This window comes from Lepidochelys kempii, unplaced genomic scaffold (genome assembly GCF_965140285.1).
Source record: "Lepidochelys kempii isolate rLepKem1 unplaced genomic scaffold, rLepKem1.hap1 scaffold_29, whole genome shotgun sequence".
Taxonomy (NCBI): domain Eukaryota; kingdom Metazoa; phylum Chordata; order Testudines; family Cheloniidae; genus Lepidochelys; species Lepidochelys kempii.
This window is the reverse complement of record NW_027621931.1, coordinates 2541119-2553278: the sequence shown is the minus strand read 5'-3', so window position 1 is coordinate 2553278 and position 12160 is coordinate 2541119. Positions and strand designations below refer to the sequence as shown.

General features: G+C 48.3%; 1 protein-coding gene and 1 non-coding gene across 2 annotated transcripts in view; both read right to left on the bottom strand.

Annotated features, from left to right (window-relative positions):
• Positions 1-12160, bottom strand: part of LOC144930024 (uncharacterized) — a 262214-nt gene that overhangs the window by 95712 nt on the left and 154342 nt on the right. The gene's annotated exons all lie outside the window — the stretch shown is intronic.
• TRNAS-CGA (transfer RNA serine (anticodon CGA)) lies at positions 811-899 on the bottom strand. Its single transcript has one exon. It is a non-coding gene; the product is annotated as a tRNA-Ser (tRNA).

Sequence of the window (12160 nt, the reverse complement as noted above, 5' to 3'; positions counted from 1 at the left end):
TCTCCCTGATGCCACCCCTCCCTCCGAGGCCACACCCACAGAACGCCTCTTCCCCCAAGGCTCCACCTTGTTCCCCCCTCCGTCGTCCGTTCTTAGGGCTGCTAAAAAGTGCTGGGCCCATGGCCCTCTAAACCCCCCTCGTCCTGCACCCTGACACACAGCCAGGCAGGCAGCAGTGTGTGTATGTGACCGAGACTGCTGAGCTGTGCTGAGCCAGTGCGGGAAGTGGGGGCTGATGTCGGGGCTGTCCTGCTCCCCCTGACTCAGGACTGGGGTGTCCCCCTCCCCTTGACTCAGGACTGGGGTGTCCCCCTCCGCCTGACTCAGGACTGGTTGCTTCCAGCAGCTGTCGGAACTTAGGGACAGCGTGCCAACACACTCACTCTTCCACAACACACACGCTCCCCGAACACACACACTGTCTGTCCCCAACACACACACACTCTCTGCCCACCACGCCCACAGCAGCTGAAAAGTAGCTGGCAATCGAGTCGGATGCCCATGGAACAATGGGATAGAGAAACCTGCCTCGTGTGGCTGCCCACGAGGCATTGCAAACCCTTCCCAAAGCACCCTGCGGCCAGTTGCACAGTGGGATAGCATCCCACAATGCACTGCTCTCTGTGGCGATCCAAGAGCTGCTAGCCTGGATGCGCTCCGGTGACACAAGCAGCCTAGTGTGGACATGCAACAGCGGCTTAATTAAAACGCTTTAACTAAAGCAGCATAACTCTGTCGTGTAGACGTAGCCTGGCTCCCACTGGGGCCAAGGATGCTCAGGCACTGAAACTAAAGAGCCACAACTTCCTCCGTAGTTGGCAGGATTCAAACCTGCACGGGGAGACCCCCCCCCCCAAGGGATTTCGAGTCCACCACCTTAACCACTCAGCCACAACTACTTGCTTTATAGAGCGCTCTCACGACACTCTAGTTCTGTTCTCACTGAGTGATCGTTTCCAATTGTTTCCTCAGACCAGCGTCCACAACACACTCACTGCTGTGCTGTTGTGTAAGTGTGCCCAGGGCTGAACAAGAATTCCTGCTCGTTTCCCTTCTGGCTGGAGCATGAGGAGAGTGTGTTTGTGGCCAGTGATGTTGCTGTAGATTGTTGTAAAATTCCTGCCTCGATAATTCAGACAGTCCCTTTCCCGTCATATCCCCAGTACATCAGTGACTGTAATAGCAGGGGGCAGGTTTTCTGTGGGGCACAGAGCTTTGCCAGGGGGTTGGTGTCTCCTTCCTTTCCTCACCCTGGAGGAAACTCAGCTTTTCATTCCATCTTTAATGTGTCATGGAATAACAACAGCGGCATGAAGAAAGAGGTGGGCAGGGTGGGCCTCAGGGGAGGGGCACAGAGGTGCAAGTGGTGGGCAGGGCAGGACGGAGAGGCACGGGTGGCAGGCTGGGTGGGTCTCATGGGTGGGGCTGAGAGGTGGGAGCGGCGGCCATGGTGGGTCTCAGGGGAGGGGTCAGAGAGGTGTGGGTGGCGGGCAGACCTTGGGGTAGGGGGCGGAGAGGAATGAGCAGCCGGCAAGGAGGCCTCGGGGAGAGAGGAGCGAGTGAAAGGTGGACCAGCAGGCCTCAGCCGAAGAGGCAGAGTGGGGTGGGAAGAAGTCCTCCTGTTAACCCAGTGCTATCTACACCGGGATTAGGCTGATATAACTGCATTGCTCAGGGAAGGTAAAATTTTTAACACCCCAAAGTAATGTTGTTACTGACTTAATTTTGTAGGATAGACCTGTCCAAAGAATCACACACACACCTTGGGAGTAAAACTTCACCCGCTTCTCTGCTTTACAGAATCGAAACACAAGAAACGCTTGTCAGGGCCCAGTGCGGGTTGGCAGGGAGTCAGGTGTGGGCAGACACCATACATTAGCCAGAGGAAAGCACCATGGATTAGCTGGTTTAAGGCACCTGTCTTCTAAACAGGAGATCCTGGGTTCAACTCCCAGTAGTGGCTTTTAAGGCACCTGATACTGGCTCCTATCAGAAGACAAATAACAGAGTTAGATGGACCTTTGCTCTAGCCCAGTGTAGCCGTTCTTGTTGTTTAAATTACACTCATAGGCACTGATAATAGAGTGACTGAAAGTTTGGGTGTGAAGGGCTGATAGGCCAGTGTTCCAGTCCCCTCGCAGATGACCCCCTCCCTCTGGGACAGGGGCAGGTCCGAGCTCTCACACCAAGTGGCTCATTGGGGCTGCCAGAATCTGTGGGCGGCTCATTCAGTTTATGCTGAGGGTTGAGTCCTGCTTTGTGCACCGTGTCTGAGAATGAAAATCCTAAACCTCCCTTTGAAATAACGAATGCAGCAGGACCTGTTTTGTCACTGCTCCGAAGCAGACAGAGAAATGGAGAAATGCCATTGAGTCCAGGGGAATACTTCACTGCGGTTTTACCTTTTTCACTTGCCAAACTCCCTCCCAACCTTCTGGGCTCCTAGAGCAGGGTCCTGAGCCTGAGCCAAGACACGTACCCTGCTACTTTACAGCCCAAGCCGGTGTCCTGGATTAATGTGACACGGGCCAGGCGTGGGTGATTCATTGCACTGTAGATGTATCCTAATGTTATGTCTATACTGCAATTAAAACACCCAGGGCACCTGTCTCAGAGCCCGGGGCAGCTGACTCAGGCTTCTGGGGCTGGGGCTGCAGGGCTACAAAATGACAGTGGAGACAGATGGCCCAGTAAAGGTATCCACGCTCCCAAGGACTCTCCCAGGAACCGTGTACAATGCGGACACCTCCGAGAAAGCCCGGAGACAATGGACACTGCTTGACTCACATCAAGGCAGCGGAACTTCCTAGCAAGTTGGAAGAGGGGAAGAGACGTCATGACTTGGCCTCACTCCCACTCTGCTCAACACCTGGCAACACATCTGGAGGACAAAGACTGAACTGAAATAATTCAGAGATCAGAAGAGAATAATAATAATCCATTCAAATGAAAGTCCCCAAACAGACTAGAATTGGTTTCCCAGCAGAAAATTTTCAATTTTGTTTTCCCAGTCAGACCTCGCCAAGGGAAGCAGAGAGAAAATGTTTGAGTTGCTTCCTCCAGAGCACCTTGACCTAGACACGCTAGCTGTGGGTCACTGTCGTGGCTGAGGTGGGGGCATTTTAATTATTTGGGCTGGTCCCAGGGTGTTTGGGGGACGTTATGAGGCTGTTACCTTTTGAGATAAATACTAAGAAACAAAGAACTCTTTGAGAAATCTGGGATTTAGACGTGTTTTATTGACAGCAAGGGAGGTCTGAGTTCCTGAGAAGGTTTTTGTTTCCAGGAAGCAATGTGGCTTGTACCAAAGGGGAGATGGTTGTTTGTGAAGGAGGGGAGAAGACAAAATGCACACAATGAGGATGGGATTCAAACCCATGCATGCAAAGCACAATGATTAGCAGCCCACCACTTTAACCACTTGGCCACCTCATATGAGCTGCCAAAGAAGGGACAGGAGGAGAAATCTAAGGCCAGCAGAGGTAGGAACAATAAGGAGTTTTTAAATACGAAGTGTAAGGAAGGCCTGAATGACCTCCACCCTCACATCTAGTGATGAGCTGGGGGAAAGACTTCAGGAACAGACCGTGTTTACATAGACAGGCCTCCTCTGCCTAGGTATGCAGCAAGTATCCTTTGAATAAAAAAACAAACAAACAAAATATAAAGGTAATTTTTTGGTTTTCCTGCAGTCAGCCAAAAAAAATGTGAAAAGAAAGGGGCATTTTTAAGCAATCATCTGTCCCCACCCAGGGGCTGGGGAATGCTTATTTTCTTTTTCAGACACTTTCTGGGCAAGCTGGTGCCAGTGGAAGAAAACCCAGAACGCCGTGGGTCCCCTGTCGCAACAAAACATTGTGTTCTGTGTTTGTCTTGTTGTTACTGTTATTTTGGTGGATATTGTAAATTCTTCAGGCGTGACACCCCCTTTTAATTGGGCATGTCGTGCTGCCCCTTTCGGGGCCAAGGGAAAATGTACCCTAATTCAACCTCTTCCACCCTCTACTCCGCCACCTCCCTCCAAATTCTCTGTGACACTCCCATCCCCACGGTGGTCTACCCCCATCCAGAGACCTGTGGTTCTTAATGCAGCTGGTTTACAAATGACTATCGCTCTGTTCCCCACTGACTGGTCTCTCAGTACAACATTTGATAACTGTTCTGTTTACCAAAGTAGGTGAAAGAATGTTGCCGTGAGTAATTTCAAACTCATTTGAATTGGATGGAGGGGAAATAAACAAGAACATCCGAAAATGGCGAGCCCCCACAAATTACCTCTGGGAAGGCTGAAACTCACTGCAGGAAGCTGACTCATTGTCTCGAATCCAACGCTTGGAATGTGCCTGGGGCTACTGGACGGAGTGGGATTACGTCAGGGATTTGAATCATAGACTCATAGAATCATAGAATAACAGAGTTGGAAGGGACCTCAGGAGGCCATCTAGTCCAACCCCCTGCCCAGAGCAGGACCAATCCCCACTAAATCATCCCAGTCAGGGATTTGTCAAGCCTGACCTTAAAAACTTCTAAGGAAGGGGATTCCGCCACCTCCCGAGGTAACCCATTCCAGTGTTTCACCACCCTCCTAGTGAAAAAGTTTTTCCTAATATGCAACCTAAACCTCCCCCACTGCAACTTGAGACCATTCCTCCTTGTCCTGTCATGTGCGATCACTGAGAATAGTTTAGATCCATCCTCTTTGGATCCACCTTTCAGGTAGCTAAAAGCAGCTATCAAATCCCCCCTCATTCTTCTCTTCTGTAGACTAAACAATCCCAGTTCCCTAAGCCTCTGCTCATAGGTCATGTGTTCCAGTCCCCTAATCATTTTTGTTGCCCTTCGCTGGACTCTCTCCAATTTTTCCACATCCTTCTTGTAGCGTGGGGCCCAAAACTGGACACAGTACTCCAGATGAGGCCTCACCAATGTCGAATAGAGGGGAACGATCACGTCCCTTGATCTGCTGGCAACGCCCCTACTTATACAGCCCAAAATGCCATTGCCTTTCTTGGCAACAAGGGCACACTGCTGACTCATATCCAGCTTCTCATCCACTGTCACCCCTAGGTCCTTTTCCACAGAACTGCTGCCTAGCCATTCGGTCCCTAGTCTGTAGCGGTGCATTGGATTTTTCTGTACTAAGTGCAGGACTCTGCACTTGTCCTTGTTGAACCTCATCAGATTTCTTTTGGCGCAATCCTCCAATTTGTCTAGGTCCCTCTCTTTCCTATCCCTACCCTCCAGCGTATCTACCACTCCTCCCAGTTTAGTGTCATCCGCAAACTTGCTGAGGGTGCAATCCACACCATCCTCCAGATCATTAATGAAGATATTGAACAAAACCGTCCCCAGGACCGACCCTTGGGGCACTCCGCTAGATACCGGCTGCCAACTAGACATGGAGCCATTGATCACTACCCATTGAGCCCGACAATCTAGCCAACTTTCTACCCACCTTGTAGTGCATCCATCCAGCCCATACTTCTTTAACTTGCTGACAAGAATACTGTGGGAGACCGTGTCAAAAGCTTTGCTAAAGTCGAGGAATAACACGTCCACTGCTTTCCCTTCGTCCACAGAACCAGTTATCTCATCATAGAAGGCAATTAGATTAGTCAGACATGACTTTCCCTTGGTGAATCCATGCTGACTGTTCCTGATCACTTTCCTCTCCTCTAAGTGCTTCAGAATTGATTTCTTGAGGACATGCTCCATGATTTTTCCGGGGACTGAGGTGAGGCTGACTGGCCTGTAGTTCCCAGGATCCTCCTTCTTCCCTTTTTTAAAGATGGGTACTACATTAGCCTTTTTCCAATCTTCCGGGACTTCGCCCAATCGCCATGAGTTTTCAAAGATAATGGCCAATGGCTCCGCAATCACATCCGCCAACTCCTTTAGCACTCTCGGATGCAACGCATCCGGCCTCATGGACTTGTGCATGTCCAGCTTTTCTAAATAGTCCCGAACCACTTCTTTCTTCACAGAGGGCTGGTCACCTCCTCCCCATGCTGTGCTGCCCAGTGCAGCAGTCTGGGAGCTGACCTTGTTCATGAAGACAGAGGCAAAAAAATCATTGAGTACATTAGCTTTTTCCACATCCTCTGTCACTAGATTGCCTCCCTCATTCAGTAAGGGGCCACAATTTCCTTGGCTTTCTTCTTGTTGCCAACATACCTGAAGAAACCCTTCTTGGTTCTCTTAACATCCCTCGCTAGCTGCAACTCCAGGTGTGATTTAACCTTCCTGATTTCATTCCTACATGCCCGAGCAATATTTATATACTCATCCCTGTTCATTTGTCCAATCTTCCACTTCTTGTAAGCCTCTTTTTTGTGTTTAAGGTCAGCAAGGATTTCACTGTTAAGCCAAGCTGGTCGCCTGCCATATTTACTATTCTTTCTACACATCGGGATGGTTTGTCCCTGTAACCTCAATAAGGATTCTTTAAAATACAGCCAGCTCTCCTGGACTCCTTTCCCCGTCATGTTATTCTCCCAGGGGATCTTTCCCATCAGTTCCCTGAGGGAGTCAAAGTCTGCTTTTCTGAAGTCAAGGGTCCGTATTCTGCTGCTCTCCTTTCTTCCCTGTGTCAGGATCCTGAACTTGACCATCTCATGGTCACTGCCTCCCAGGTTCCCATCCACTTTTGCTTCCCCTACTAATTCTTCCCGGTTTGTGAGCAGCAGGTCAAGAAGAGCTCTGCCCTTAGTTGGTTCCTCCAGCACTGCACCAGGAAATTGTCCCCGACAGTTTCCAAAAACTTCCTGGATTGTCTGTGCACCGCTGTATTGCTCTCCTAGCAGATATCAGACATACATGACCCTGAATTCTCTCTCAGTCCTCAAGGAGACACCTCAAGAAGGAGACTCCCTGCAGCAAAGCCTTGGGGGTCTCTGAGATCCCCCTGCCCTGCAGCCTGTCCTCCCTGGCCGTTGTCGTGGACTCTCTGTGAGGTCACCGCCTCCCAACCGCCTTTCACCAATCAGCTGAGTGCTGCAAAAGGCCCTTGTGATGTCACTGCCACCTCCACCCCTGCCCTGCAGGGCTCATGTCCTGCCCCGAGCCGGCTCCTGTGCATGTTTGAGCTGCTCCCCCTGGGTCACCCCCACACACTCAGTGGTCGTGCAAGGGTTCACGCAGGCCACACGTGGAACCATCAGAGGATGCTCAATGTGCCGCACCCAGTTTTGCAGAGATTTGGAGACTTGAAGGCCAGAAGAGACTGTTAGATCATCTCATCTGGCCCCCCTACACATCACAGGCCTCCTGCATGGTGCAGTCGCGAGTTTTGGACCAAAGCAGACTCGAGAAAGGCATCTCATCAAGGGATGGAGGAAGCACCACTTCCCTTGGGAGTCTGGAGGAAATTGATGCTGTGGGGGGCAGGGAATTGACCCCAAGGCCACGCTTGTGAGTCTGTATCATAACACACATACACAACAGCACTGCGCAAAGTATGTACGTCACCTTAACTCTGATGTTTCCTAACGTTTAAAGGCCTGGTCTCCAGGGTGTTCTCTGTGCTTATAGATCTCTTTTGGGGAGAGATGCAATCATTTAGTTCAGAGTGGGAGCCGTGTTAGTCTGTATCAGCAAAAAAAACCCAAAAACAAAAAACAAAACGAGGAGTAGTTCTGGCACCTTAGAGACTAACAAATGTATTTGGGCACATTTGACGGTGTGGCTGATGTGATTAGGTCCGAGGATGGTGTCCCTAGACTAGATATGTGGACAGAGTTGGCAATGGGTTTGTTGCAAGGATAGGTTCCTGGGTTAATGTTTTTGTTGTGTGGTTGCTAGTGATTATTTGCTTCAGGTTGGGGGGCTGTCTGTAAGCGAGGACTGGCCTGTCTCCCAAGATCTGTGAGATTGAGGGATCGTCCTTCAGAATAGATTGTAGAATCTTGATGCCTAAGGAACTCCACTGGTAACCTCCCTCCAGTCTGACAGTTCACCTTTCAGCAGGACCCGCTATAATCTCCCTGTTTTTAATTCATAGATTCATAGATATTGAGGTCAGAAGGGACCATCATGATCATCTAGTCTGACCTCCTGCACAAAGCAAGCCACAGAATCTCACTCCTGTGCAAAACCTCTCACCTATGTCTGAGCCATCGAAGTCCTTAAATCAGGATTTGAAGAGCTCAAGGAGCAGAAAATCCTCCAGCCAGTGACCCGTGCCCCATGCTATAGAGGAAGGCGAAAAACGTCCAGGGCCTCTTCCAATCTGCTGCAGAAAAATTCCTTCTTGATCCCAATTATGGCACCAGCTAAACCCTAAGCATTTGGGCAAGATTCACCAGCCAGATACCCAGGAAAGAATTCTCTTTAGTAACTCAGATGCCACCCCATCTAACATCCCATCACAGCCATTGGGCCTATTAACCATGAATATTTACAGATCAATTAATTGCCAAAATCACGTTATCCCATCATACCATCTCCTCCATAAAATTACCGAGTTTAATCTTAAAGCCAGATAGGTCTTTTGCCGCCATTGCTTCCCTTGGAAGGCTATTCCAAAACTTCACTCCTCTGATGGTTAGAAACCTTCATCTAATTTCAAGTGTAAACTTCCCAGTGACCAGTTTATAGCCATTTGTTCTTGTGTCCACATTGGTACTGAGCTTAAATTTTAATTCCTCTCCCTCTCTGGTATTTATCCCTCTGATATATTTATAGAGAGCAATCCTATCTCCCCTCAACCTTCTTTTAGTTAGGCTAAACAAGCCAAGCTCCTTGAGTCTCCTTTCATAAGACAGGTTTTCCATTCCTCGGATCATCCTAGTAGCCCTTCTCTGTACCTCTTCCAGTTTGAATTCATCCTTCTTAAACATGGGAGACCAGAACTGCACACAGTATTCCAGGTGAGGTCTCACCAGTGCCTTTTAGAATGGTTCTAAAACCTCCTTATCTCGACTGGAAATACCTCGCCTGATGCATCCCAAGACCGCATTAGCTTTTTGCACGGCCATATCACATTGGCGGCTCATAGTCATCCTATGATCAACCAATACTCCAAGGTCCTTCTCCTCCTCCGTTACTTCTAACTGATGTGTCCCCAGTTTATAACTAAAATCCTTGTTATTAATCCCTAAATGCTTGACCTTACACTTCTCATGATTCAATTTCATCCTATTACTATTACTCCATTTTATAAGGTCATCCAAATCTTCCTGTACGATATCCCGGTATCTCTCTAAATTAGCAATACCTCCCAGCTTTGGATCATCGGCAAACTTGATGAGCACACACCCACTTTTTGTGCTGAGATCAGCAATAAAAAGATGAAATAAGATTGGTCCCAAAGATTGATCCCTAAGGAACTCCACTTGATCCTGCCCTGGAGATCTTTTAGTTTGGGGCTGAAGGTGATAGCTGGTGGTGTTCTGTTCCTTTCTTTGTTGGGCCTGTCATGGAAGACACAATGAAGATGACTGGATGTGGAAGCTGCCGTATGTCCATGATCCTGGAGGGGGGACCTGGTAAGAGTTTTGTCTGCATGAAATGCCATCTGCTCGAGCTGATGGAGGAGAAGATCTGAGGTTTGGAGATGCAGATGGAAAGTCTGGTTGAGTTTAGAAAGGGGTTTGAGCAGATGATGGAGCAAAGACATGAGGTATCTGAAGGGAAAAGCTCAGACTTGCAGATGGAAGCAGGACTGGGGAATTCTGAGGGGAGACTGCTGGGTGAGGAAAGTGGTCAGTGGAAGCATGTGATGAAAAGAACCAGGCAGAGGAAAAGACGGGCTGGTGAAGGAGAAATAGAGCTCAGGAATAAGTTTTGAGAGTTGGAAAATGAAGAAGGGGCTCAGCAGGTAGTCACTGAAGCTGGAGGGGCAAGGAAGAAGAGAAGAGCGGCTAGTCCTATGGGAAAAGGGGAAAAGTCAATGGAGACTACACCAAATATGAGCCCCAGGAGGATACAGGATGGGTTGAAGAGGATTACAAGGGAGAATAGCAATGGAAAGAACTTGCAGCCAGAGGGAACAGGGGATAGACTGGAGAATAGAACTGTCACCAGGGAAAGGCAGGTCTACGTGATCGGGGACTCTTTACTGAGAAGAGTAGACAGGCCTGTAACCAGGCCTGGAGAAGGGCAACAAAGGCATGACAAGATTATGACTGTCAACAGATGGCTCAGGCAGTGGTGCTAGAAGGCGGGCTTTGGGATGTATGGCCACTGGGAGGCATTCCTGGACAGAGGACAGTTCTCTCGGGATGGACTTCATCTGAGTAGGGAAGGAAATAGACTTCTAGGATGGAGGCTGGCACAACTGATTCAGAGAGCTTTAAACTAGGAATCTGGGGGAGATGGTTGGTTGGGGGATGTCCAGGTAATCTCCATGCCGGATTTTAGCCTTGAGAGGGAAGAAAAGAAAGTAAGAAAGGATACAGCCGTGGGTAGGAGAATGGCTATAAGGAGGAAGGGCAGTGTGGATACCAGTCTAATAGGTTCTGCTGGCTGTAGAATGACCATGCCTCATTGGGTAAAGAATGTGAGTGAGGCCAAACAGCAAAAATGAAGATGTTTGTACACCAATGCGAGGAGCCTAGGTAACAAAATGGAGGAATTAGAGGTACTGGTGCAGGAAGTGAAACCAGATATTCTAGGGATAACAGAAACAGGGTGGAATAGTCGTCGTGACTGGACTATGGGTATTGAAGGGTATGTGCTGTTTAGGAAAGACCGAAATAAAGGTCAAGGTGGTGGAGTAGCATTGTCTATCAATGAGGAGGTAGAATGTAAAGAAATCAGCGATGGAATGGAGAAGACAGAGTCCATCTGGGCAAAAATGACATTGGGGAAGAAATCTACTCGAGCCTCCCCTGGGATAGTGCTTGGAGTGAGCTAGAGACCGCCGGGATCTAATGTGGATATGGATCGAGCCCTCTTTAATGTTTTTAATGAAGTAAATACTCATGGAAACTGCATGATCATGGGAGACATTAACCTCCCAGATCTAGACTGGAGGACGAGTGCTAGTAATAATAATCGGGCTCAGATGTTCCTAGATGCTGTTAGATGGATTCCTTCATCAAGTAGTTGCTGAACCGACAAGAGGGTGTGCCATTCTAGATTTGGTTTTGGTGAGAAGTGAGGACCTCCTAGAAGAAATGGTTGTAGGGGACAAGCTTGGTTCTAGCGATCATGAGCTAATTCAGTTCAAACTGAACGGAAGGATCAACAAAAAATAAATCTGCAACTAGGGTTTTTGATTTCAAAAGGGCTGACTTTGAAAAATGAAGGAAATGAGTTAGGCAAGTGGATTGGACTGAAGAACTTCAGGGATCTAAAGGCAGAGGAGGCCTGGGATGACTTTAAATCAAAGCTGCAGAAGCTATCAGAAGCCTGCATCCCAAGAAAGGGGGGAAAATTCATAGGCAGGAGCTGTAGACCAAGCTGGATGAGCAAGCATCTCGGAGAGGTGATTAAGAAAAAGGAGAAAGCATACAGGGAGTGGAAGATGGGAGGGATCAGCAAGGAAAGCTATCTTACTGAGGTCAGAACATGAAGGGATAAAGTGAGAAGGACCTTGCAAAGAGAATTAAAACCAATTGTAAAAGGTTCTATCACCGTGTCAATAAGAACAAAACCAAGAAAAAAGAAGTGGGACCGGTAAGCACTGAGGATGGAGTGGAGGTCAAGGATAATCTAGGCATGGCCCAATATCGAAACAAATACTTTGCCTCAGTCTTTAATAAGGCTAAGGAGGATCTTAGGGATAATGGTAGCATGACAAATGGGAAGGAGGAGATGGAGGTAGATATTACCATATCTGAGGTAGAAGTGAAACTCAAACTGCTTAATGGGACTAAATCGGGGGCCCAAGATAATCTTTGTCTAAGAATATTAAAAGAACTGGCACATGAAATTGCAAGCCCATTAGCAAGAATTTTTAATGAATCTGTAAACTCAGGGGTTGTACCCTATGATTGGAGAATTGCTAACATAGGTGCTATTTTTAAGAAAGGGGGGAAAAAAGTGATCTGGGTAACTACAGGCCTGTTAGTTCGACATCTGTAGTATGCAAGGTCTTGGAAAAAATTTTGAAGGAGAAAGTAGTTAAGGACATTGAGGTCAATGGTAAATGGGTCAAAATACAAGATGGTTTTACAAAAGGTAGATCATGCCAAACCAACCTGATCTCCTTCTTTGA